This window comes from Chrysemys picta, chromosome 5 (genome assembly GCF_011386835.1).
Source record: "Chrysemys picta bellii isolate R12L10 chromosome 5, ASM1138683v2, whole genome shotgun sequence".
Classification (NCBI taxonomy): domain Eukaryota; kingdom Metazoa; phylum Chordata; order Testudines; family Emydidae; genus Chrysemys; species Chrysemys picta.
Genome location: NC_088795.1, coordinates 57321461 through 57346316, shown reverse-complemented (window position 1 = coordinate 57346316; position 24856 = coordinate 57321461). Strand labels below are relative to the sequence as shown.

Below are 24856 nucleotides of genomic sequence, written 5' to 3'. Positions count from 1 at the left end.
TGAACTTGCTTTAAGGTGATCTGGCTAGCTGTTTCCTATCTGTCACTATCCCTTCATTTTCTCTCTCTGGTGAAGGACTTGAGATTTATTATTGCCAAGTGTCCCTTTATTTTGGGCCTGAGGGAAAATCTCTCCAGGTCTGGCACTCTCCTCCTGTGTTTGTCCTCTGTGACCACTTCAGGTTGTACAGAGAGGTACTCAAGATTTATTTAAAGTTTAGTTGGCCATAAAAGCCTCCAGAAACCCTAAAATGGCTCAGGACTGGGCAACATTTAGCAAGAAGTGTCGCTTCTTGAAGACTGACATGGCTCCATGGACTACATGTCAAGGACCATTGAACTAACCAATTGGTTATCATCTTTCACAATGCCCATTAAAATATATATGATTAAATCAAAAACAAAAACAAAAAAAACCCAAATTGAAAGTACAGTAAGAATGCGAAGTCAATCCCTTAAGAAATGCCAGATTTAAGAGTTAGCAGTGCCTGTCATTAAGAGTACAACAATCCTGTAACTGCACAAGGCTATTTCTATGGTCACTTTTCGGAGGCTAATCTTACTGTAAGGTTGCATTCAGCATTCCATTAGAACTTTCAAATGTTATAAACTTTGTGGAAGATATCTTCAGAAATGTTCATTGCTTGAACCCAGCCCAAGTGATGGATTTCTTTGGAAAGTCTAAGCAAAATCTGTTCACCTACTTTTGAGTTATGTGAGAATTAAAAGAATTAACTTTTTTTACTTTAAGAAGATATGAAGACTGATTTTACATGAACAAAAATGGACATACTTTCCAAGCTGAAATCTTTCCAGGTCTTGGTCTGAATGGAGAATAAGTATCCAGGCCGACATGTAAAACAAACATTAAAAAAATGAAGTTATTAAAATTTAAAAATCAAATTTCCACGTAGTTTACATTTGTGGTACTAATTTTGTGAATATAAAATAATAGATATTGGACTCAACTGAGTTGCCATTTAAATCAAAGGGAGTTTTGCCTTTGGATTGGACATTTTATCAATGCTATATACATAAAACTTGGTATGTGCTGCTATTTCAGTGTAGAGATTTATTTATTTATTTAAATTGATAAAATGCACTACCCAAGGATATATGCACAGACAAGTCAATTTAAAAATACATACAAAGATAGATATTATAGCTATAGATTTATATAACTATATACAGATATACTGTAGGTATGATATATACACTTCCATATAAGACACCAGTGAATTTACTACAGAACTGGCAACAGTTTGCAGTAGTGATTTAAGGGTCGCACAATATTTTTCCTCACTTCTACAGAAAGATTTTGGGAAACTATGGTCCATAATTCAGCTGATATTGTGTATTGTATATCTACAATTATAGCAGGTTAGTCTGTGTGTCATTTATACATATAGTTGGGTGTTAGAGAGATGTGAGGGGTAAATTGGTATTCAGCTAACCCAAACACTTTATAAAAAGGGGTTCTTGAACTGATTAGGTCAGATTAACCTGCTCTGACTACATATTTCAGTTTTCTAAAAATTGGAACCCCATTCAGCACACGAAAATTTGATGGGTGTTAATAGGAGTATTCAAGATAGTTTAAGAACAGCAAGACAATTAAAAAAGAACAAAAAGAGCTGAGTGCAAAATTCATTTCCGGGGGTGAAGGGAGAGCCTAAATCTATTATTTAAGAAAGAAATACAGCCAATGTGATAGTGCCTTCCCACGTCTTCTGACTAGGTGCTATGTGCATATAAATGTTTCATATTAAGCTTTAAAATCAAGGGAAAGTCTGTGGTGAACCTTCTTTCCTGGAGATATGCTTGCTAGAGCAGTTCCCAAGTACTGACTAGGATACATCATTTTCTGGAACACCAGTTCTTTGCTTGCTTCTAACTGTGTCCACAGTTATGAAGCATGCATTGCCAGAAGTGGGTTTGCATAGATGTTTGGTCATAAACCAGCCTAACTACTATCCTCTATGTTTTGTGCATGTTTAATACAAAGTTTTACCTTTCTTCCATATGATAAAGTGAACAAAAGACAGTTGCATTAGCTGAGAATGTCTGCTTTTTAGAACCAATTGCACTTACTGGGTCTCTGCCTTGTATACCTCAAAGTGCCCTCATCTCCCATTGAGCTTAAGGAGAGTTGAGGGGACATTCCTTGCACAAAAATAGATGCTACTTTTCAAAATTTGGCATAATTAACACAAATGTTTTCAATATTCCATATGGGAAGCGTAGCAGAGGGATTCTTATAATTGAAATATAATTAGTTATTTTAACTACTGTCATTTACTATCAATATAAAAATTTAACTAAATAATAAAACATCACCAATATGAAATTTTATATTTATTTCTCAGATACATAGCAGATGGCTCTTTGGACTACTGTAGTAATGAATTCTTAAAAGAACTATTTTCTACTTTATGTTGTTAATATATATAAATAAAAAGATCTGTCTAATTTTTAACTTTTGCTGGTGGAAATTGGTGCTTGTTGCTGTCTTCTTAAAATAATAAATATCTATTAGACAATTTAAGAGGATAAGTTCTTATAATACAACATATAAAATGATTACAAATATATTGCTTCAAGGTACAGATTTGTTACTCTTATATGAACTGTAACACATCCATATAAGATAGTAAACATGTATATACTACCAGTATTTATATAGTGATATCATGTACAACAAAATGGATGAAATCATTTAGAATAAGAACAAATTAATACAAAGAATGAGTATAAACAAAACCCAGTAACTTAGTAGGGAGAAAAGTGGACATTCCTTCCCCAAAAAGAGTGTGAAGTCCTGGGCATAGACCTGTCACTTCCTTTTGCCTGCTTGCTTCCATTCTTATTGGATAGCACTGAAATACTGGAACTCTTCACTGAAACAGTTGTGGCAGCTACTGATTCATCATCATGCCTGGAAGGAGATGCCATCGAGTTATTTGGGGAAAGAGAGTTGATGGCATTCTTTATCATCTGGAGAGTTTATGCTCCTGCATTTTTTCAACATGGCACTCATGTCAAATGCAAAGTTAACAAGGTCTGATCCATATTCTATATTCTACAGATGTCACTGCTGAATTTAGTTCCTGCTGACTCTGGAGAAGAGCAATTACTGTGATGCTTGATTCCAGATACACACTTGATATCTTCAAGTAACAGGTATGGACAGAGAGAGAATCTTTATGCCCTCTAACTCTCCACTATGTTGATGTGCAATATCTTGCCTTTTCTGTCCTCATAAACATTTCAATTGATTTCCACCCAACGATCCTTCATTAACATTTGGATTTAAAAAAATGAAAGAAAGACATTACATTGCAAGTAAAGGTAAATACGACTACCAGAGCTGAATGAATATTTCAAAATATCTTGCATTAATTTCTGTTCAAATTTTTACATGAATTTGCTTCAGCCTTGTTTCCTTCTCTGTTGTGAAGCCAAACGTACTTATTGTGAAAAGCCAAGTTTACAGCAGTGGAATGTCTGTTCAGTAATCCACTGCACCATGTAGATCCAATGGTAGGAAATTTCCATTCTCACACATTAAGAGAGCAGTGGAATGAGCCATTAAACATAGCAGTTTATATTCATGACAATATAATTGGACTAAACTATGGTGCTTCAATAGTTTATTATTTGGCACTGTTGTACAGCATGTGGAACTATTTCCAAGACTTGTATATAAACTTGTTTATGGCAGATGAATGCGTCTGTTTAGACTTACTCTGATGATTAGTCTAGATTTTTTTTGCAGTGCCTTTAATAGTGTACAGTTCAAGTAAACAAAGAACTTTACCAGTAATTTTTTTAAAGCAAACTAAAAAAAGTTTGTTGTTTAAAATAAATAAAAATGTAAAAGATCAATTTTGATTCATAACGTCTAATGCTGGGAAATCTAAGCCCTTCTCATCTACAGTGTTCTAGCCATAACATGCTTTACTAGAGGTGTTCCATTTTCCCATCTACTTTTATTTATGACACTCTCATTGAAAAGAAAATGGGCTCCAGGAGGAAGTCATATAGGATGGAAACAGAATGAAGGAAGTCTAAGTAGGAAAAGAGAACAGCATAATTTAAATTCATTTATCTTAAAAGACAAACAGATAAAAGCACAATAAACAGGAGTCTAATATCACTGGCATAGGAAGGAGTTAGATAAGATACTTGGCTGATTGCCCTAGCAGCTATTAACTACAGCTCAGCAATTCTGTGCAATTGTGAATATGTACAGAAGTCTGAGTCTAAGTCCTAAAAAAGAAGACAGTACAATTAATGAGAGCTACTGAAAACAGTCTAGGACTGTGAAGCTTAAGAACTTCAAAATCTCAATCCTTCTGCTTAGAGAGTTTTCAGTCTTTTAAATAAATGTAGCCCAAACTACCTTTTTTAAAAAATTGAATATTGTTACTCTTTTATGGCCCTGATTCAGCAGAGCATGTAAATGTATACTTAACGCTAAGCATGTATTTAAGTACTTTTCTGAATTGGGGGTTATAGTAGAAATTTATTTTAATCTTGAAAATACTTTCTTTCAGAAGAATATGGTGCAGTGTAAGTGTTGTAAAAAGAAGAACAGGAGTACTTGTGGCACCTTAGAGACTAACAAATTTATTAGAGCATAAGCTTTCGTGGACTACAGACTTTTTGCGGATACAGACTAACACGGCTGCTACTCTGAAACCTGTAAGTGTTGTGTTACTAAAATATTTTTAATTATTAAGCCCCATTGCTCTAAGCTAATTCCTTTTTTAAGGTCTTGTGAGAATCACATAGTGGTCACCAGGGCCGAGCAGGCAATAATAAGTGTGTTTAAGACAAGAAAGGAGGCTACAACCAAAATATGAAACTCCAAATAGAAGTCCTAAACACACACTTTAAGGCCCATCTACATTACTAAATTCACTACTTGTACAAATGGGTATTAAAACATGCTTATTTAACACTGCAGGGGAGCATTCTGACAACGTGCAATATAAAGGAAGTTTCCTGAGCAATAAGCCTGTGCCACACACAAAAAAGGGGTGTGTCTTTCACAAAACCAGAATCAAGACACATGATTAAGCAAAACCGTCAAATACACACAGAAGAAAGAAAAAGTAAAGGTGTCTCTTGCAAAGAATTCTCCCGCACCAAGTAACTATCGTTCAGGCAATGTCCACTCAGGACATATCCCAACATTTCTCAGAAGAGGAAGAAAAAGCTAGGATTAATAATAATGATAATAATAATCATCATCCAAATACTTGGATTTACACAAACTTTATTCCTCTTCACACCAGTTTAGAAATATTAATTTATTAGTCCTTAAAACACACTTGATGTAGATGAATGCTGGTAGGTGTTAATATCTCTATTTTGTGATTGGGAAGCTGAGGCAGAGAAGCCCCACAGAGTCAGTGAAGGGGAGAAAATCGGCTTCGGGTCCTTTAATCAATACGCAAGATAGGGCCAGATCTTCAGATGATGTGAATCTCTGTAGCTGCCATGGTTTCACTGGAACTGTGACGATTTATACTACCTCTCTTGGCTGTGAAGGCCAAGACCATAACAGGCATCCCATGAAGACCTGGCAGCTCCTCACCAAACTCCCCTGTGCAGCATTTCACACCAGTTTAGGGGGGAGGGATAGCTCAGTGGTTTGAGCATTGGCCTGCTAAACCCAAGGTTGTGAGTTCAATCCTTGAGGGAGCCACTTGGGGATCTGGGGCAAAAATCAGTACTTGGTCCTGCTAGTGAAGGCAGGGGGATGGACTCGATGACCTTTCAAGGTCCCTTCCAGTTCTAGGAGATGGGATATCTCTATTAAAAAAAAAAAAAGAACTAGATAAATTCATGGATGATATATCCATCAATGGCTATTAGCCAGGATGGGCAGGAATGGTGTCCCTAGCCTCTGTTTTCCAGAGGCTAGCAATGAGCAACAGGGGATGGATCACTTGATGATTACTTGTTCTCTGGGGCACCTGGCACTGACCAATATCAGAAGACAGGATACTGGGCTAGAGGGACATTTGGTCTGAGCCCGTAGGGCCATTCTTATGTTACCTGATGATCTAACTCCAGGCTTTTGTGTCACAAAAGTAGTTGTGTGTGGGTGACTGTAATAATAAAGAATAATATATGGAAATATACCTATCTCATAGAACTGGAAGGGACCTTGAAAGGTCATCAAATCTAGTCCTCTGCCTTCACTAACCAGACTAAGTACTGTCCCTGACAGTTTTTGGTTTTGTTTCTTTGCCCCAGATCCCTAAATGGCCCCCTCAAGGATTGAACTCACAACCCTGGGTTTAGGAGACTAATGCTCAAACCACTGAGCTATCCCTTCCCCCTAAAGTGGTGTGAAATGCTGCACAGGGGAGTTTGGTGAGGAGCTGCCAGGTCTTCATGGGATGCCAATGCCAGAAGATGCATGAAGCATCTGGAATAGGAAGGATTGGTAATTACCCACCAAAGTATCATATTTGGAACCTGAGTTTCTCAGGGATGATGGGGTTCCCCTCTCTGATTGGGAAGTGGATATTTCCAGCTGCTGATAGGAAGGGAACTGTTAACTACCTGGGACCCTGATTCAGGTTAGAGGGAAGGCAGCTAAGCTAATGGCTGGCACCTTTTTGTAGCAGAAGTCAAGTGCACATATTCTTTTCATAGAGGGTCCGGTTCCCTGATAAACTGAAATTGGGAGTGGGCTTAGGGGAAGGAATCTCGCAACGAAGCTGGGAAATGGGGCTGGGATACCTAATGTCTGCCACTTTTCTTCATAAATAAAAATTTCTCCAGCAGGAACTGGTAAATAATGTTCTGCTGCAGGAAAGCTGCCTTCTTTCAAAATTAGAGAGACAAGGTGGATGAGGTTATATCTCTTTACTGGACCAACTTCTGTTGAAGAGAGAGAGAGAGAAGCTTTTGAGCTTACACAGAGTTCTTCAGAAGAAGTTGGTGCAATGAAAGATATAACCTCATCTACCTTGTCTCTCTACTATTCTGGGACCAACATGTCTACAACACTGCATTCTTTCATTCTCCTATTCTCCAGGGGACTGAAGCCACAACCCCTTTGAGCAGAGATGCCTACTCAAAATGTCTACCACCTCATTTTGGTCCTAGTAGGAGTGCTATTATAGTACCCTCAGCTAAAATGGTGGCCCCTGCCTGGATAGGGAGTCATATAATTAGGGCCTATTGAAAACATTGTATCAAAACTGTTTTTGAACAGAAAATTGGGTTTCAATTAAACAAAATTTTCCTGCAAAAAAAAGTCTGTTCTGCAGAATATTTTGAGTTTTCTACAAAAACACTTTTGCTGAAAACCATTTTTTTTTTCATGTCTGCAATGAAAAGTCAAAATTTTCTGGTGACAATTTCAACAAAAGTGAAATTTTTAAATTTTCTGTGGGGGAAGGAAATCCTATTTTCCAACTAACTCTATAACTATTCCTTGTTTGGGTGATCATTACATCATCCTTGTAATCTTTTTATACTTAAATTATTCATATATATTCTTAGTCTTAACTCCAGTTTAACTTAATCTGTATCTTGAAATAGATACAGTAAATTGTTTCTGAAAATGTCAAATGTCAAGTAAACCAGGAGAAACACTAAATATCTTAAATGTACAAGAATAGCAAATAATAAGTCATTATGTTCACGTTAAACATGGTAATCTTTACCTTGCTCCCTGTCAGATACATTTACATGTTAAGATAATTTGTAGTATCTTATACAGGGTCTGATCCCTCAATGTTTATTCACACAAAATGCAAATTGAGGTCAATAGGAGTTTTGCTTATGGTCTTCGGGATTGTGTTTGAGCCCCTGCCGTAGTCATATCAAAATATGTATACACAGGAGTCAGTACAGTAAGCTCCTGTAATTTAACACTTGCCTTAGCTCTTGTTTTTCTCTTTTCCTTCACTCCACTTGTATTTTCTTTCTCAAACGTTACTGTTTTCTTTCTTATTTTAAAATTTACCATCAGGAGGGTTTTTTTTTTTTACTTAACATGATATTTTAATTGTTCCATTTTTCTCTCTTCCTTCTTTTTTATCTTTACTTTCCCTTCAGGACACTTCTCCCTTTCCTGATTCTACCTTCTTTTCATTTTGTTTTTCTTTCTATATGTCTTATTTGTCAATAATTATCCCAAAATATATTCTTCATTATCACTCCCCATCTTTCATTCTTGCCTTCTTCTCTATTTTCCTCCTAATTGCATCCCTCCCAATTTTTCTTTTCTAATCCTCTCAATTCTCTCTGCATCTCCCCTCCTAATATGTCTGCGCCTTTCTCATTTCTTCTGAAAATTACACCCTCCTCCCCAACCTTTGCTCCCCCACTTTTTTGGACGGGACTGTGTAGTTCCCCTTTCAGGTCCATTGAAACCTGAAGTGGAGGAGCCATTTCCCTTTTCCAGGTCCACAGTGGTCCTTACAGGAGCCACTTTCCCCACTGCCAGGACTTCAGAGGCATGAGGATTAATTCCATGGTTTCCAAGACAAAAGGCCCAAAGAGGAGGGGATATTTGTGGTGACACAAAATAATTACAAGCTTCTGCCTGCAGTAGGAAGATGAAGTGGGTTAACACCACCCAAAAAGTGCAAGCTGAAGAATACCTAGAGAACCCCCAGTGCAGTTTAAAGCTGCCCTGCCTTGGTGCAAAGAATGATAATTTACACTAATATGTTTTAAATGTATGCTGATACTATAGGGTAAGCCTCATTTGTTAATTAAATGAATGGCTTGATAAATATTTAAATAGGAATATTAGATGCAAACTCTAATAATTCCTTGAAAGGTACGAAAAGAAAAGGAACAGTTTTTAAAATAAAATATGCCGTGCACTCCTGGAAGATACAGTGTAAGATTCATGGAGCTTGTGTTTAGCCTGGTACATTCCCTTTGTTGTTGTTGTTGTTCACCCCCCCCCCCCACCTTAAATCGAAGGCTTTGGTCATTAACACTATGAGTCACAGTAACATGTTATGATCTGAGCTGGCATTTATAACAAAATACAGCTTCTAGCCTTGGATGCCTCTCCTACAGGTCACTTGTCCTAGTGATGGAGAGAGTGGTTGCTCCCAAGAGAAAGGAAAGACGCCCATTAAGTCAGCTCACACCCTGGGAAAGGCTACCAACTTCAGAGTTTCTATTTGTACAACATCTTCAGTTCTGCCCTCTAAGTGGGGTCAATGTTATAACAGCCGAGAGAGAGAGAGGCTTTGGCAGTGAGTGCCTGCAGAAACAGTACAACTTACTCTGTCAAAGACGAATGTAACTTGTAGACAGACTGGCTCGTTTTGGTGCTCATTTTTGGAAATACCTGTATAATGATTTGTTTTGTGGATTATTGATTCAGGTGTCAGGCAGATAAAAAGCATCATTTCTATGATACCTTTATCATCACTCTGACAAGGATTGCTTTCAAGTTATAGACCGATAAAAATACCAACTTTTGACATTCCCACAACAGCCATGTCATTTTTTTCTTTTTCTTTTGTTTTGTTGTTGTCAGTGAAAGGACAGTATAGATGAATGATGGTGTCAGACATGTTAATAGAGTGACATGTCACTCTTTTCTTTTTAATTGTTTTAACTGATTTATAAAGCAGAATACAAATTATTAGGAAATATCTACATGGGAAGAACCTCTGACTACCCAGTATCAGCACTCTCCAAGCCTACAAGGCCAAATTCATTCTTGATATTACATCACTGACATCATGGAATTACAGCAGCCAAGAATCTCCACCATAAAAACTAACACGTTTAGTTTTTAACTGTGTACAACAAAGATGATAGTGTAAATTGTTCATTCAGGCTGCAAATGGGCAGTGAATATGAGATTCTGAAGACTTAATTTCTACAGACAAACAAAAATCTGTTGGCCTTGGTCACACTTAAGCTCGAACATTCCATTTTAGCCCAGTCTTCTACCCCTCTTATTTCCTCTCCTCTGTCTTTTTTTCTTTCTGCCAGCGTACTAGTTTGATAGCTATTCGACCACAGATGTCTGTATTAAAATAGTACATCTAATAATACTTTCCCCTTCTATAGCACCTTGTAACTGAGGATTTCAAAGCTCTTTACAAACATTAACTGAATTAATCAGCACCCAAGGAGGTCAATATTATTAATCTCTTTTTACAAGTGGGTAAACTGAGGAACAGGGTGACACTAGATGCCTGTATCAGGACCAGGCACAGAGCTTGCATTTCTTAACTCCCACTCCTGTGCTTTAACCGCTAGACCATCCTTTCCCCCCAATAAATACATAATTATTACTATGATTAAAGTATACATTTTAACATTCTTAATCTATTGGAGATTGTTAATATGATTTGCCAATTTCTTATACTAAAAGCCTTCCAATTTGCTATATCTTCCTCACTGTGGTATAAAGGATTAAGGCAGGTAGAAAATATGTTGATGGTGACCACATACTGCAAAACCCCCAGGATAGATCAGCTGTACTTGTAAGCCAACTATGCAGGTTAATGTGTAGTAAGTGAATTGAAGAAAAGAGACAAAGGATTAGAGATGAAGAAAAAAAAAAGACTGTGATAAGATAACCAAGCAAGAAAGATAAAGGAGGTTATAAAAGGGAGGATGAGAGAAGTTTTTTTATGAAGTTGGAAATATACAAACACAGGTCTGAATTGTGTAGTGTAACTACAATTCATGACTAACAATTGAACATAGTTTGTACATTGCATACCAAGCCCTCCTCTAAATCATTATAGTGGTTCCCGCAAGTTTGGAATATAGGTAAGACATTTATTTACTGTCAAGATATATCCAGATACTGTTGTCAGACCATTTATTTACAACATACAATGATGAAAGAATAAACATTTTCCTTAGATTTCAGTGCCATGACATTGTATAAAGTATAGATAAAATACTTAGTATTGACAGTACATAGCAGCTTTTATTCAAGGATCTTAAAACCCTTTACAAATGTTAATTAGTTAGGACCAATAACACCCCTGCAAGATACAAATACATGTTAAAGTCTGAAGGAACTATTCTAATAATCTAGTGTGACCTCCTGTATAACACAGACCATAGTTTCACCCAGGGATTTCCGCATCTAGCCCAACATCTTGTGTTTGAACTACAGCACATCTTTTAGAAAGAAATGTACTGATGTACAGTAAATCAATGGAAGAGCCAGGTATCTTAGGATTTGTGAATCCAAACCCTTACTATATACACATCCTTAGACTCCAAATTCCATATTTTTGGTGGTTTTACAATTTGGATCAGATACATTTATTTATGACCATGTGACACATTTGTTTCTGAATGTGAATTGTCACAAAATTTGCAGAAACAATGAGAATATTTAAGGAGCCACAGCCATTTGGCTACAAGTTTGCATAATACCAAAAGGAAAAATATTTCTTTGGAGAAAGACAGCCAGGGAAGAATAAATTGAGGAAAAGAGCCAGTGCCAAGATATATCACACTGATGAATTCTCACGTTCTGTTTATACAGTTGTCCTAGAATCACAGCATCATCAAAGTGAACATTATTTCGCTAGTTATGTTGTTTGTCTTATATTTGTAAATTGAAGGATATACTTCTCTGACTGTTATGTTGGTTTGCCTTAATAATTTAAGGAGTCTTTTTATTGATCCTATTATTGTAGAGGGTGAGGGAGCCAGTGTATAGTGCTCTAGAAGTTGAATAAATACATTATTATTATTATTATTATTAGTGAATAAATATAATGGGAAATCACAATAGGTCATATAATCAAGGCAAGATAGGAGTCTGAGATGTCACATAAGGGCCTAAATACTGCAGTCCTAACTCAGGTAAAGCTCTCATAAACATCAATGGGATTTTTGTGTAGGTGCTACAGGATTAGATCCCAAGTTGTACAGATCTGTGGTAATATATAAAATGTATATATGTGTTTATGTATTCATAATTATATATTAGCAAACTTTTCAAGTCACAGTAAGACTATGAAACAACCTATAGTTTAAATTATCTTTAATTTTGCTGAATATAAATATGTAGGGGGATAAAAATTAGAGCGAAGTCAAGACAGGAAAATAATAGGCTAGACAAAGTGCAAATTAACAGTGTTGTTACATGCATATTAACCAATGAAAGTTTGGAGGGAAACTCTTAATTTGCCAATGAAGAATAATCATTATATACAGGAGGGCACAGAGCCCCAGAGCAGATGCTGTACAGAATGTTATTCCAAAGTAAGCCCATTTGTTCCTGTTTCTGTGTGTGTAGAATCCTCTTTCAAGACTTTGGTGCCATAGAACAACTGCTAGTGTTTAGTCACCTTCTGCACTAATGATTCTGTCTTCTGGGGATTGAATTGATTTTTCACATTTTAGCATCTGAAGGCCCAGAGTATGCCCTATTGCCTCAGAGTGTGTGGTGGCACCAGCAGCAGGGAATGTCAAGGCAAATGCTTTTAGGACAGCAGTAGCAATGATGAAAACACCACAAAGAGATGTAAGGTTCCATGGAACCGCAAAAGTTCTGATTCTTATGTTAACAATTTAAGAGCAGTTCGATGTGGATTTAATGCATCGATAAAGACATGTCCCCATGATAACCTAAAATCCTGCTCTCTTGTTCTAATGTTCTTTAAAGAAAAGGTATTGACTTGTTATTACTGCTCCAAGCAAGGTTTCCTTTTACCCCTGGGTTTGTTGCTCAACTCTCCCATTGCTGAATTAATTCATATAAGTCCCCATATCATTTTTAAAAGAAAAGGACTTTGGGGAAGAGCTGAAGGTAAGAGGTTTGGGGTGGAGTGGAAATGGGGGTTTGTGTTGCACTTACTGGATGGGATGTGAACTTTTCTTTTTACATTGTGCTGCTGAGTGATATTTTTATTGACTGCAGCTTTAAATGCTCTCAGGTTGCCTAATGCTTCTGCATAGGTGTTAAAAAACATGATAGATTAACAATAAAGAAAAAATAATAGAAATCTCCCTGGCCTGCCTGATTCTCTCTGTTCCACCTCTCTGAATTCAAAGTTTCCTAATGCCAAACAGAAGTGTCTCAAGATTTCCATTTTGTCCCATTCATTCAGCATGACCTTACCTTTGTCCCCAGTCGGAAGAGCTCTGCGTCTAAAGTCTATCACTTGTGAAAGACATTGTAAAAAGAATATGCTTACGTTAGTTGAACTGAATGGCATGGAAGCCATGACTTCTGGGATACATAAAATCATTCAAGAATAAAAAAATAAAAACCTGAAACTAGTTCTTGCTTAAGAGGCAACAATTGCTGGTCTCCTTACCACAGGTTGCCCTTTATTCTGATTGGGAGTCAGGAGATCCCTGTTAAGAGTAGTTCTGTTTGGCCAGTGCCCAAGCCAAAGCCTGCCAAGGCCTGGCCAGAAGGCTTAGTAGAGAAGTCTAGAGTGGGCCCCAGACCAACCGTTGGCAGTTTGTATGGATACATTTTATTGTCCTGGCCTAACACCAAATTACTAAATTGGGAGACAATGCTGCCTACTCATAATTTAAAGCCATTTAGCCTGAGAATTTCCCTTGCAGGAAATAAATGCCATCAGCGACTGATTAGTGGCATAAGAGCCAAGCTATTCATTGCCAATGCCAGCATGCACTAAGATCTCCCCAACAAATTACTGGGACAACTTCCTGGTTTACGGGCTTACTTTTGAGGGTGGAGTGGATGAAGAGAGATCTTAATCAGCTTGTGGAGAGTTGGTTTATTTCTATATGTGCTGTAGTAAGATATCAAATTATCCCAGTGTGATCAGAGGGAAATGACCTGGTCAGAACAACTATAAGTCTGTCCACTCTCTTTTAACATCTCCTAGCAACCCTTGCCCGAATGCTCTGAGGGGGGAGATGAAGTGGTACTCTCCCTTCAGAAGTGGGATGCCTGGTGCCGGTCCCCACATTCCAATCCTCCTGGGCACCCTTACATGTGGAGTGGACTGCTAACCAGATGGCCCATCATGAAATCAGGACATGATCAACTGGGGGGAGCATGAGCCCCTTCTGTCCTCTTCATGCAGCCCTAGAAGAGCACTCTAGGTCCCCCCCACACACACTTTGGATTCAGAGTGGTACAGGCCAGGGACGATTCCTTCTGTACGGTGAAAAAATTGCTGAACTACCAGTTTAAAAAATCTAAATGACAATTACTTGTAATTCATTATAAATTATGATTGGTTAACAAAATGTCAAACAATCACAAACAAACCATTTAACAAGTTATTAATAAACATTTTCAGAGCTTGCTTTATAGTGAGGTAGAAATGTACATGTAATTCCATCTGAGAAATATGAGAGCACCTCACAAGGCAGACCTCAAATGCTGGGATTTTAGGAATGACAAACCAGGCCTGCTGGGGGCCTGCTGCTGGGATTGTGGACTTTAGCGTAGAGTACCTGGACTTTCCCCCCTAATCTTACATCCTTTCCCTTGCAAGTGTGATGATGACATTCTTAGTACCTACAGAACTGTCTGTAAATACCATTGTGTTTATATATCATTGACATAAATTCTGCCTTTAGTTCTGTGTGTGTATTTACATCCTGGTGCTGCATAACAAGTCAATGGGAGTGTTGCCATTTATTTAAGTGGGGACAGGAGTAAGTCAGTTCAGAACATTTTATTTTCAGGATCTTTTTAGTTCATCTTTAAACACAACTGCTGCTTACTGAGCATGACTCCTGGCCCAGGGGGTCTCTGCAGACCCCCCTCCCCGAACTTCTGCTTTCCCTCTCTTCAGGAGGCTTTAAGAACTCACAAAGGCTTTCTCTGGTTAACAGTACCCCAGACAGGAGTAGTTTAGTACCAGAATCAGTTTATAACAACTCACAGACCCAATACTTAGCTCTGATATTTTCTCTTACCCTCCAGGGCTCTTCTTCCATCACCGTCCATCTCAGTCCATCACTAGGGCTCTGACATTCTGTCCCAAACTGTCAGGGTCCCTCCACCACCATCACTCAGGCGCCTCCTGCTCAGTGGGCTTTAGCATCCAAGTTGCACTGTGTGTTGCCTAATTGTCCCCCTCCCACCCCTCCTCATTCAGTAATCAGGGTTGGCTTAGGCCCAGACTCTCCAGCCCACAGGGCAGCTACCTTGTTACAACCTTTAAATATCAAAAGCAATTATTTAGCAATGTGGATTAAGCACCCCAAAAAAAATTGAAAAGGAACTTTTTTTAGCTAAATGATTGCAAGAGCCATTGAAACGTACCTCAGGATACCATTCTTTATTCTTGCCTCTCTTAATTGAAAAGACGTAGGCTGCACCAATTTAAATGAACTCCAGTACTGATAAAAATTTACATTATACAACGAACCAAGTTTCAGATCAATTAACAAATGTGGATTTGCATTATGAACTCCTGAGAAAAATTATTTTTTTTAGAAACACTAACACTTATAATTACAGAAGTGCAAAAGGTTCTGCTTTTGTAATATATCCAATTTCAAAGGTAACTCTGAAAAATATTCAAACACTAATTCACGTTCACTATCGAATTAGTTTCTGTAGTTTTATAGACCTCAGTCTGCATTATTGCTTTTTAACAGGGACTTGATACATTTTTAAAGAAACATACGGTAAGCGCTGTTCCTATAATAGAGTTTAGACACTAGACTGTATATAAATATATAACTTGGCAGCTCATGTTCACTGATACCTAAATTGTGATTCACCAGATGTATCTTTCTTCCATCCTAGGGCTCTCAAAAGACATTCAGTTTCATTGCATGTTGCTGTGATTTAAATCAATTTATTCTTGATGTTTTTAATGTTTTACCAGGATAAATTTCCTCTGTCCACCTTGGCCTATATAATGAAGAGTGATGCTAGGATGTCACGTTGCCAACAGGTTTATATTCTGCTGCCTTACATATTTTCTGTCGATGAATCCATTTAGAGCCTTATGGATTCTGGCCTCTGAGTATGATCAGTGAAAAAAGGTCCATCTAGAAAAGTGCAAGGAATATGTTGCATCATGTCACAGTAACAGAAAGAAGGGAAGGAAGAAGAACATAGTCAGATTTCAGGTTTATTTTAAACTTCTCCTGATTAGTCAGGGAAGCCTGTTCAATACATGATACAGAACAAAATACAATCTTACCTCATGTGTTTTGGCTTCTGGGCCAAAAGGGTCAGTCACAATCATCTCTAGATCTTTTGTGGTATGTAAACATGGCATGAGTTGTAGATACCCATTCCTTAACCAAACTGGATACTAACACATAATGTCAGTCACATTCCATGTACAAGTTTTCAGAAATATTGTAATAGAGTCAGCCAACGAATATAAAACAAATTCCTTCTGAAATAATTAAAAGGATAATCAACTGCAAGTAAACAACTTTATATAGACGAGCGCACACACTTTATTAAACTGAAGATATGACTGAGATGTAATACTGAGATCCAGGTCCAAAATTTCAGGGATGTTGGGATCTGGGGTTTTGGTGAAAGGTCCACCACTAAATAAATAGATACAATTCTAACTAGACTTCTACAGCTTTCCAAAATAGTTATCTTTTAAACTTGCTTTTGAAAAACAAACAATAGTAGAGTTTGAGTACTGGATGCTAAATTCTCCATACAGTACCTTATTCCTTGTTCGCTGAGCCCAAAATGGAAATTAATCAGCAAAAAAAAAAAAAAAAAAAAAGATTTGCCTGGCCCACATCTAAAATGCTCATCCTAAATATGCCATTTATTTTCAGATCCCTCGATCTTTAGCTCCCTCTTTTTTCTTCGTCCCTCATTTAAAAATTTGCATTTAAGAAATATTTCCCAGCACTTAGAGACTGCTCCAAACAGAATGTACATACACTGCATGTATATTACAAACTTACCCCTTTCAGGGGTTTGGCTTTATGAGTAACTGGCATATTAATAAACAAGCTTCAGCATAAGCTTAACCATTCATAGGTTTCTCTGCAGAATTCCCTGTATCCCCCTCATATCCTAAAGGTGGTAGAATTGTCCAGGTGGTGGTCCCTCCAGACAGCCACAAGGGGAATGATGGCCAACGATTTCCCTGAGGACATCTGCAGTGGCCTGGAAGTTCTCTCTCCTGATGTGGTCCCACTCATCCAGTATAGTGTTAAAGTTCCTGCCCAGGACCAAGCACTTGCGAGGATCCAAGGTGCCAAAGAAGATAGATGTCAGCCAATAGAACTGTATCTATCGATATTGAGGCAGAGATGTTAACAAGAGTGAGGATCAGCCCCCTCAGCACAGACCTGGAAGTGCAGTATGTAACCAGGCACAACCTCAACAACCCACAGCATCTTTGTCCATTGGTCCTGGGAGAGCAGAGTGGCCACCCTGCCCATGAACTCACCGAGGTGGCTGAAGTACACTCTATCCGCACACTGGATCAGTGTGAGTCTCATGCACAAAGATCAGAGTTCTCTTCCCTCCCCCACCAAGGAAGGAGAGTACATGGCACCTGCACCCTACAACTCCTGATGTTCAGAGATGTGATGGTCTCACCGGGGGTGCTGAGGAGTCTTGTGGCCACTGGTGACACTGCCCACCCCTTTGGAACCAAACAGCAACTAGTGGTCAATCCCACAGGTGACAAAGGAATCATGGAAGTTGCAGATCCATTAATAGGCTGAGGAACATTGTCCCTTGGTCCTTTTCTCTCCACCAACAAGGTCCTCGATTCAAATCCTCCAGCTGCTGGAGACTGAGCTGCATCTTCCTTTTGGAGCCTTGCAAGTCCTCCAGGAACTGGCACAGCTCATCACATGGCACAGCAGGGCCTGAGAGGTCCACAGACTCAACTGTGATGGCAGGTCCATGCCCACCTGAGTCTTGGGGGCACCCAGCACCCTTCCTTGCCAGGGCAAGGGACAGTCCCTTTGGACATGCCATGAAGTCCCTCAGAGGAAGCACCAAGCCTCTCCTGATGAGTAGTGGACCCAGTAAAGGGAGCTTTGATATGGCACCATGAAGGATCCTTCTAAGCTCCTATTCATTCACTGCTGCTGGCAGCTGAGGGGTGACTTGCTGGCAGAAGGAAAGCATTTGATGGAAGGTGAGGTCCTTACAGCCCAGCAGGAGAGGGTGGATCATAAAGACCAATTTCTCCAAGGTGGACTAGGGGAGCAGAAGGACAGTGTGGGGGAGGAAGGGTGGGATGGAGGTCAGTACCACCCTTGCATCCAGGTCCCTCAAAGGCTTGAGGGGGACAAAATGGCCCCCACTGAGATGGGTGGTGGCCTCCAGAGGCAGGAAGAAGACAACCTTCCCATACAGCTTGGAGGCTGCCACAATGGCAGAGGGCCCCACCACCCATGCCAATGGACACCATGCCACCTGGTCAGGGTGGGGGAAAGGCCCAGCAGCAGTAGATGGAAGATGAGGAGGAGACGCCAGTGATGGATGGAGGCACCACAGCAGATGATGATGGGACAGCCTTATATTTAAGTAAGGAAAAAAGAGTGATCTGGGAAACTATAGGCCCATTAGTTTGACCTCAATTGTATGTGAGATCTTAAAACAAATTTGAAAGAGAGTAATTAAAGATATAGCGGTAAATGGTAGTTGGGATAAAATACAACATGGTTTTACAAAAGGTGATCATGCCAGTGCAGCCTCATCTCTTTCTTTGGGAAGGTAACCAATTTTCTAGACAAAGGAAATGCAGATCTAATCTACCTAGATTTCAATAAAGCATTTGGTACAGTTCCCCATAGAAAATTATTAGTTAAATAGGAGACAATGGAGTTAATAAGAGAAACAAAAGATGAGTAGGGAACTGGTTAAAGGGAATTCCTCAAGGATCAGTCTTGGACCAATCTTATTTAATGTTTTCATTAATGACCTTAGCATAAAAAGTGGGAGTGTATTAATAAAATGTGCTGATGACACAAAATGGCCAACATGAAGGAGGAATAGAATATCATCCAAGGTGATTTGGATGACCTTGAAAACTGGAGTAATGGAAATGGGATGAAATGTAATAGTGCAAAGTGTAAGGTCATGCACTCAGGGACTAACAGCAAGAATTTTTCTATAAGCTGGGGACTTCTCAGTTGGAAGTGACGGAGGAATAGAAAGGCCAGGACGTATTGGTTGTTTATGCAGCCATGAAAAAGACAAGGAATCCTAGGAAGCATCAGGCTCAGTATTTCCAGTAGAACTAGGGAAGTATTATTACCATTGTACAAGGCACTGGTGAAACCTCATCTGCAATACTGTGTGCAATTCTGGGCTCCCATGTTTAAAAAAAGATAAATTCCAACTGGAGCAAGTACAGAGAATGCCTATGAGGATTATCAGAGGAATGGAGTACCTGTGTTTTGAGAGGAGACTTAAGGAGCTTGGCTTATTTAGCCTAACAAAACAAAGGCTGAAGGGAGATATGATTGCTCTCTATGAATCAGAGGGAAAAACACAAGGGAGGGAGAAAAATTATTTAAGTTAAGGGCCAATGTTGGCACAAGAACAAATTGATACAAACTGGCCATCAATATGTTTAGATTTTAAATTAGATGAAGGTTTCTCACCATCGGAAGACTGAAGTTCTGGAATCTCCTTCCCAGAGGAGCAGTGGGGGCAAAAAAACCTAACTTGATTCAAGACTGAGCTTGATGAAGGGATGGTATGATGAGATTGCCTACAGTGTCATGTGGCCCATCCATGACTGGTGTTGGCAAATCTCTCCAATGGCTGGAGATGGGACACTAGAAGACTCTAAGGCCAGGTCTACACTACCCCCCTAATTCGAACTAAGGTACGCAACTTCAGCTACGTGAATAACGTAGCTGAAGTTCGAAGTACCTTAGTTCGAACTTACCTTGGTCCACACTCGGCAGGCAGGCTCCCCCGTCGACTCCGCGGTACTCCTCTCGCCGAGCTGGAGTACCGCAGTCGACGGCGAGCACTTCCGGGTTCGACTTATCGCGTCCAGACTAGACGCGATAAGTTGAACCCAGAAGTTCGATCGCTCGCCGCCGAACTACCGGGTAAGTGTAGCCAAGGCCTAAGTTACTACAGAGAATTATTTCCCATGTGTGTGGTTGGTGGGTGTCGTTCACATGCTCAGGGTCTAACTGATCACCACATTTGGGATCGGGAAGGAATTTTCCACCAGGTCAGATTGGCAGAGACCCTGGGGAGCTTTCACCTTCCTCTACAGTGTGGGGGACAGGTCACTTACTGATTTGAACTACTAGAGGAAATAGTGGATTCTTTGTAACTTGAAGTCTTCAAATCAAGATTTGAAGACTTCAGTAACTCAGTCAGAGGTCATGGGATATTATCAGGGTCGGCTCTAGGTTTTTTGCTGTCCCAAGCAAAAAATTTGCCGCTCCGTGGTTTGCCCTGCTCCAGTACTCCAGCCAGGGAGTGGGGTCGAGGGCTTGCCCCACTCTGCGCATGCCATGGCTCCACGTGGCTCCCAGAAGCAGCGGCATGTCCCCCTCTGGCTCCTATGCATAGGGGCAACCAGGGGGCTCCGCACACTGCCCCCGCCCCAACCCTGCAGCCCCCATTGGCCTGGAACTGAGGCCAATGAGAGCTGCAGGGGCGGCGCCAATGGACAGGGCAGCACGCAGAGCTGCCTGGCTGCCCCTTTGTGTAGGAGCTAGATGGGGGACATGCCGCTGCTTCCGGGAGCTGTTTGAGGTAAGCGCCGCCCAGAGCCTGCCCCTCTGCCCCCTCCTGTGCCCCACCCCAGAGCCCGCACCCTAGCCGGAGCTCTCACCCCCCTGCATCCCAACCCCCTGTCCCAGCCCAGAGCCCCCCCCGCACCCTGAACTCCTCATTATTGGCCCTACCCCAGAGCCTGCACCTCCAGTCGGAACCCTCACCCCCCACACCCCAACCCCCAATTTCATGAGCATTCATGGCCCGCCATACAATTTTCATACCCAGATGTGGCCCTCGAGCCAAAAAGTTTGCCTTCCCCTGCTCTAAATCATCTTCTACTTCTTCTTTGCTCTCCTCCATGAGCACTCCATCATCTGCAAAAAGTATAGAAAAGGGTGCCAGTTTCTGAATGTTTTCTGTAAGTGCAGCAAGCCACACAATGAATGAGGAGGGTAAAAAGAAATATTGAATAATTACCCATTCATTGAATGATGCAGGGGTCCTGTGGAAAAATATTGTGATTATGTAATTAAAGACTCTCTCATAATGCATACATGCAAGGAGGCTGAATTAAGATTGCATGGTCACCCTTAAGCCTTATTTCCCAACTTCTGAATGTTTGTCTTCACAACCTTAATATTCTTTTAAGGTATTATTTTATGTAATATAGTTATATATTTACTATATTATGATTATATTTAAAGCTACAATATTTTTATTTTAGCTTTGAATTATTATTGCTTATTATTATAGTCCATTCCACTAACTGTAAATCACCCCCATCCCACAGGGAAAGGTGTGTGTCTGAGGACTATTAAAAACTGATTTCCCCTTACGCATGGTAATTATGGAAACCCTTTTGCTAAGTAGCTGTGTCCTGATCCACACTGACAACTCACAGTGTTCAATAGCTTTCAGCATCTCCCATGGTTTCCCTGTCATGAGGTGGTCTATTGATTGCGTATGTGGGCTACAGCATTAAACACCTCTGAACACTGGTTCAAGATCTTCTTAAGGACTTTGTTTAATCTACCTCTAAGGCACAATCTGTGAGCCTTTATTTATCTTGGAACATTTCCCTGTTTCAGCATGTATGTTCAGCAGAGGTACTCTTTACTAATGAAATAACCATGCTATGCCCTTTCAGAAACCATACGAAGACTGAGATATGCATCTTAGCCCGAGGGAAGGAAAATATACACGAAAAGTGAAGGTGGTGAGCATTATAAGAACCTTAAGGACTGTCAGATCTTTTAAAATATAGACTCTCTGGCCTTCATCCAGCAATGATATGCATTCAAGCAGAACCTGAACCACTGCAGATCTGCACTAACATCAGTACACTTCCACATGAAGACAAGGATCTATGTGCATCTCATTGCAGAATCAGGACCTTGGTCTGCTTAATATGCATATACATAGTCTGCTTTCAGATTTTGGGAATATTAGATTCAGACAACATTCTGAATGTGGGGGTGGGATTAATATATTATACTGGGGAAAATCCCTTTTATAGTTGACCTCTTGACTCAGAAAAATGTTATAGACCATTAATAACGTTGCACATCTAAAACTTCCAGCTGCCATTTCAAAGGAGCTAAAGGAAAAGGAAAACAGATATTTTCCAAATGCTGCTTGGTTTATATGCACCCAAGAGATCACTATCAGTTCCTAGTAAAATGTATCACTTCTGAAATTCACACTGCTCTGCATTTATTAGATTTAATAAAGCACATTATTTACTGTACATAACATGGGCATGTAAAATTAGCAATAAAGAGCCCAATCCCACTACCATGACAGCCAATCACAAAATTCCTCTTGCCATGTCTGGGAGCAGGAGCAGGGCCCAATAATGACCTTGATACTCAATTGTCTTTGCTGGTAGCAAATGTTGTACCAGAAAGTATGATACAGCTATGCATGCTAAAAGAGAAGGGTGCTGAAGTGGGGGAAATATCTGTGAGGGTTTCCTAATGGAGATTTATTGCCAGTCATTCCATTGAAAAGGGGAGGAAAGGGGAGAAGTGTCGTTGAATTTTCCCCCTGCAACCTCTGAGAAACAGGCTGACAGACCAGCTCCTCAGAGATGCAGATCACTATAGATCTTGGGGGAATTTGCCTTTAATGTGCCCCTGCCGGACACTTGCTCCCTGGAAGTTTGACTTCAAGGAACTTCACTGCCAGGGGTTCTAAAGTTGATGATCGCCTCAGGAACCCCACGACCTGGGGCTGTGTTATCTTCTCATCCTGATCTCTGCATCGGAGGAGGAGGATGTACATTCCCCCTCAGCCCTGATCTGGCATTACCTATTCCTTCCAGCCACCCACTAGTTGTCCTCCCAATGTTTGGATCCCCAGACCCGCAGAATGCCATCTGCTGGGAGGAGGGAGAGAGGATAGGTTGCTGTGGATGCATGTGGACTCCCCCATCCCCCCCACAACCAAACAACAGAGATGCACATCCCCTATGAATGTGTGTCCCATGGACACAATTGTACCCGCAGTCACTCTCAGACATTACTTAAGCAAATTTCCACTGACTTTGGTGAAAGTTTACTTGAGTAAGGACTGAGTAAAACTTGAGAAGGAATGAGGATTTGGCCCTAGATAATTATTTATTATTGTAATTACATTAAGAAAACTAATAAAATTCTATGACAATAAAAATAAAAGAATTCATTTAAAAACTTTAATCTTTATTTTATACTACAATATTCAAATCAGCTAATTGAAATTCTAGTTATAGGAAAAAACATTAGAGTTAATAGGCTACAGTATGTGATAAACAAAGGTTTCCTGCGATTCATATAAAGCATTATTTCTGTAATTTTCTGCAGTGCTATCACTGCTTCAGCTTTCTTTATATGTACACACTGTTGGGTCTATAACCTTCAGCATGCTCGTAAATTCTTTTTTAGAAGATGAAATACTTTAACAGCTTTCTAGCTTGTTTTATTTTGGGAGTGGGGGTGATATGAATCAGTTCTTTTGTCTTCAATGTAGCTTTTGCAGTGGACTGAACATCTGACACAGAGAATGGATTATAGTGAACTTAAACTGTAAAGCATGCACAGTAAATGATACTATTTCAAGATATTGCCCTAATATAAAGGCAGAATGTGTTATCCAAATGATGCACTGATGAATGTTCATGAATATGTCATATTTCTTTTAGGTCCCATGCCCATAGTCCTTTTGGAGTTCATGTGAAATTTTGTTTTGTTTTGTTTTTTGTTTTTAAATTCTGTATTTTCTCTCTTTAAATATTGTAGATCAAATAATCAACATATCCAAACACCTATCAGTTCTTTGAATTCTTCTGGAAGACTCCCTGCTGTGCCCTCTGAATTTTTAAGCTTTTCAGCGTCTCATGTGACAGCAATTTTTTTCCCAATGGACATAGATGTATACAAAACTGTCAGTGTTTTACAATCCTGTCATTCAGAAGGCACTTGAAAGTTCTTATTTTAACTTATTTTTTATAGTACTAACTGCTCAGGTACAAAATCAACAAATCCTGTGAACCCCACTTCTTGTACTAAAAGAATAACTAAAACCTGCTATCCCAGCAGTTAGTCTTAAATGTATTTGTTTTGAGCTGTGTTTTCACTTCTAGGCTTAAAGTCACCAAGACTATATGTTTTCTTTTCCAGTATTGCTCTATGCGCTCCCTCTAGTGATACTACCATGTATAAACATTGTTTCTTGGTGGGGGAGAAATGGAATTTCCCAAATGGCTCACAAACCATTTAATGAAGCATGTAGCACAAACATTTCATTACAACATATTGTGTACTTTTACCTTTAATAACTACATTCCTCATCCAAGAAGTCTCCATAGCTTTCAAAAATGAATTATACAAGTATTATTTCTCTCAGAATACATATTTTCCATGACAAGAATAGTACTTTCCTCAACTATTGTATTTATTAGCAACCTGTTGCCCTCTGACACTGGTATCCTTTTCATCGACCTTGATAAAGTGTATATCATTTAAAACCTCTTTAAAAATTATTAAAATAGTTTTATTTTATTGGATTCTTTTTTCTTAACTGCGCAAGAAACAAGAGAGCAAGAGATATTAGATGTAATCCTCATTTGAAGGAAAGAAGAAAAAGCAGAACTGCCTCAGGGTGAAATCACTTTACCCAGAGCAAAAGTGTAATCGGGCTATATACCAGAGAAGTGTGGATGGGCTGGGGAGGTGAAATTCCCCAACGCAGGGCCAAG

The 24856-nt window shown here is 39.5% G+C and overlaps 1 long non-coding RNA gene across 1 annotated transcript in view; it reads left to right on the top strand.

The window, feature by feature from the left end:
* LOC135983649 (uncharacterized) overlaps positions 1-23343 on the top strand; it is a 76787-nt gene extending 53444 nt beyond the window's left edge. The window contains exons 2-3 of the long non-coding RNA XR_010601365.1: positions 3085-3179; positions 21770-23343. This is a non-coding gene — a long non-coding RNA (uncharacterized LOC135983649). The remainder of the gene's footprint in view (positions 1-3084; positions 3180-21769) is intronic.
* Positions 23344-24856: the final 1513 nt, after the last annotated feature.